The sequence below is a fragment of the Crocuta crocuta genome, unplaced genomic scaffold (assembly GCF_008692635.1).
Source record: "Crocuta crocuta isolate KB4526 unplaced genomic scaffold, BGI_CrCroc_1.0 scaffold1428, whole genome shotgun sequence".
In the NCBI taxonomy this organism is placed as follows: Eukaryota; Metazoa; Chordata; class Mammalia; order Carnivora; family Hyaenidae; genus Crocuta; species Crocuta crocuta.
The window spans coordinates 85,008-88,766 of NW_027532253.1; the positions used below are offsets into that span (position 1 = coordinate 85,008).

Here is a 3,759-nt window from a genome sequence, read left to right on the forward strand (position 1 = left end):
CAAGCGCTGCACCTGGCTTTTTTGGGTGTGTAAACTCCCTGGTCCAGGGGCGCAGCCTAAGTGGGTTGCACTCTTTAACCCAGGCCAGGCCTCGTTTCCAGATCCCAGTCCACGCGCCCCACTGAAATTGCCTTAGACACAACCTCGCAGGCGATCCCCTCAGGGCAATGCCAAGCCTCTTGCCTAGCCCTGGGGGTGGAGCCAGAATCGCTGCTACCTTCTCCTCCAGATTGGGTTGGCGAGCAAGGGCGGGGGTTTGCCTGCGGGCGCGCCGGCCGCTGGAGAGAGAGAGACCAGGTCCCTCTGTGTCTCGTCAACTGAAACACGATCTTGTGGGCAAATCTCCCAGTTTCTAAGCTCTTCGCCTTCCCTCTAGAGTTCCAGCCAGGCAGGAGCGCGGAAGCCCGGTACGTACGCGCGCGGCTACTCCAGGAGTCCGGCCAGCCAGGAGCACAATGGCGCGGAGGCGCGCAGCTCCTCTAAGCATCCAGCCAGCCAGGAGCACCAAGAATTGGTCAGCGCGCAGTCCCTCTGGGGCGAGTTGGTGTGCGGGGACCTGGCGCGCAGGGATTTGGCGTGCACGGTCCTTCTGTGCCCCGCGAGCAGAGGTTTTTCTGTTTCCCAGCGACAGGGACTCTGTCTTGAGCGCTTTCAGACTCTCTCTTTTTCCCCTCTCACTCCCCGCAGAGGGGGATTGCCCCCATCCCTCCAGTCTCTGATCCCGGCCCGATTTTTTCTTCCCCAGTTCGCACTCACGTTAAAAGGCTTTCTCAGTGGATTCCGCGTCCTTTTTTCTCCCAATCTCTTGGGTTATGTAAGGTTTCCTATGGCTTCAGATCTTTTCCGTGCGAGATATGGGGGCGAGTGCAATGTACGGAGCTCCCTACTTCTCCGCCATCTTCTTCCTTCCAGCGTTATTCTAAATTCTTGTTCAGATATATTGTTTATATCTGTTTTGAGCAATTCTCTGGTTGTGATTTCTTTGTGACCTTTCTTTTTGGGAGAATCCCTCCATTTGTCATATTGGCTAAGGTTATGTCTTTTGTGGGTTTTAAAACTTGTTGTGTGTCCTGCACCTGAGGGTACTACTATATTAAAAAGGGGTCATATCCTGTTCAGGGCCTGGCACTTCAAGAAGTGTTTCCGGTGTATGTTGTGTACACTCTGTTGTTGCATTTAGGCTGCTCTATCCCACTGATCAGTCCTCTGCAGAGCTCCTCTTTTCTTATAGTGGTGAAGCATTTGAACTTGTAACTAGGTGTGCTTTGATTTGTTTGTTGAAATACGTTGGACAAAGGAAAAAAAAAAGCGTGGGGGAAGCCCAGTGCCATAAAAAGAGGGGAAAAAGGGGGGAACCAAACAGAGAATCAAAAACCTATAAGGCTAATTTCAGAGAAAAAGAAAGGAAAATAAAAAAAAGAAAAAGAAAGAGAAAAGATGGAAAAATAGAATAAAAATGCCTGAAAAAAATATACATATATAAGATAAGAATCGATCAAAAACAAATCAGAAAGTATGACTCTGATTCCAAAAGAAAAAAAAAAAGAGGGAGGAAATAAAAGAAAAAAATAGTTGTCTGTTGGTGCCTAGGGCTGGTTGCTGTTCTGGTCTGGAAGAGAGGCTGGCTGTGTTAGGTCAGTCAGTCTTGCTCTAGTAAATAAACTGCTATCAGGTATGAAGGGGCAGGGTTTGATGTTAGCGTCTCCCACCTCCACTGGGAACAGCTGTGCTACTCTCTGAAGTCCCACTGTGTTGCTGTTGGGGAGAAAAATGGTGACACCCCAATTTCTCCTTCCTTGACTGTGTGTCTCAAACCACGCTGTTCAGGCAGCCCTCACAGAATAAAGAGAGCTTGTCCTGCTCCACAGTTCTCCTGTGCCTGCTGGGCGCTTGGCTGGTATGTAAAACCCAACGTTTTACTTTTTTAAAAAATTTTAAAATTTTTGTACATGTACTTTTATTAAGATATTTGGCTTTTTAACAGGAATTTATTTTATTTGTTTCTTTCGTAGTTTATTGTCAAATTGGTTTCCACATAACACCCAGTGTTCATCCCCACAAATGCCCTCCTCCATGCCCATCACCCTCCTTCCCTTCTCCCCCACCCCATCGGCCCTCAGTTTGTTCTCAATATTCAAGAGTCTCTCATGGTTTGCCTCCCTCCCTCTCCCCAACTATTTTCTCCCCTTCTCCTCCCCCATGGTCCTCCGTTAAGTTTCTCCTGTTCCACTTATGAGTGAAAACATATGGTATCTGTCTTTCTCTGCCTGGCTTATTTCGCTCAGCATAACACCCTCACGTTCCATCCACGTTGCTACAAATGGCCAGATTTCATTCTTTCTCATTGCCATGTAGTATTCCATTGTATAGATAAACCACATCTTCTGGATCCATTCGTCCGTTGATGGACACTTAGGCTCTTTCCATGTTTTGGCTATTGTTGAGTGCTGCTATGAACATTGGGGTACATGTGCCCATATGCATCCACACTCCTGTATCCCTTGGGTAAATTCCTAGCAGTACTATTGCTGGGTCATAGGAGAGTTCTAGTGTTAACTTTTTGAGTAACCTCCACACTGTTTTCCAGAGGAGCTGCACCAGTTTACATTCCCACCAACAGGGTAGGAGGGTGCCCATTTCTCCACATCCTCGCCAACATCTGTAGTCTCTTGACTTGTTCACTGTAGCCACTCTGACCGGCCAAAATGCAATGTTTTAAAAGACCCAATTCAGTGGGACTCCTCTCCTCTGCTCTGCAGTAGCGTCTCTCCATCCTGCTGATAAAAGGCCTTTGACTGGCACCTGTAAGGCCTTTTGTCCCGGGGAGGCAATAAATCCTCTTCCCAAAATACTCCAGTAAGGGGACTATTCTCTCCGAGTGCATCCCTGAGATCGCTACGCCACACTATGCACTCTGGGGCTAGCTCTCTCCACCCCAGGAGCATGTGCCATGGTTCTCGGCCCCGCCCAGGAGAAAGTCATGCACTTCGGAAAACTCTGAGATTCAGCTTTAAAGGCTATTTGTGAACAAAACAAAACAAAACAAAACAAAACAAAACAAAAAACAAAAAACTGGCACTCTCCATATTTCCCATTCCCCAGTCTGTGGTCCAGGAGGTTTTCCTCTTGTGCTAACTAGATGCTGAACTTTCACAACCCATCTCTCTTATCTCCCTTTTGTCCTTCCACAGAAAGGGTTCCCTCTCTTCCATTGCTGTGCCATTTTATCTCCCCCAATTCACATACATGCACCTCGATCCCACCAAACTGTCTGCCTTCAACTGTGGAGATCCTTCTGCCACTCTGCAGACCAATTTTCTGGGTGTCCCAAGTGATCTGACCTCAACATGGCTGTGTTTGAGAGACGAGGAAAGTCCTGGTCCCCCTCCTTCCCTGCCATCTTAACTCCCTCTCTTGACTCTGTCTTTAAAAGGAAAAACCAAGCTCTTTTTCCTACTCTCCTATAGTAACCCACCAACCATTTGCTGTTTCCTTTACACCTTCCAACTGTTTTGTGTGTAACCTCTTTGGAATGTGCTGGAGTTATTTCCTGTCATACGGCTATTTCAAAATGTTTCTGTTATTTTACCCTTATTTCAGAAAACCTCATATACAGTTGTCCCTTGAACAACGTGGAGGTTAGGGGCGCTGACCCCCTCCGCCAACAGTTGAAAATCCATCTATCACTTTTGACTTCCCACAAAACTTAGCTGCTAATAACCAACTGCTGACTGGAAGCTTTACTGATAACGTAACTAG

At 47.3% G+C, this 3,759-nt stretch overlaps 1 pseudogene; it reads left to right on the forward strand.

Annotated features, from left to right (window-relative positions):
- Positions 1 to 376: 376 nt before the first annotated feature.
- LOC144243369 (nuclear RNA export factor 5-like) overlaps positions 377 to 3,759 on the forward strand; it is an 11,399-nt pseudogene continuing 8,016 nt past the window's right edge.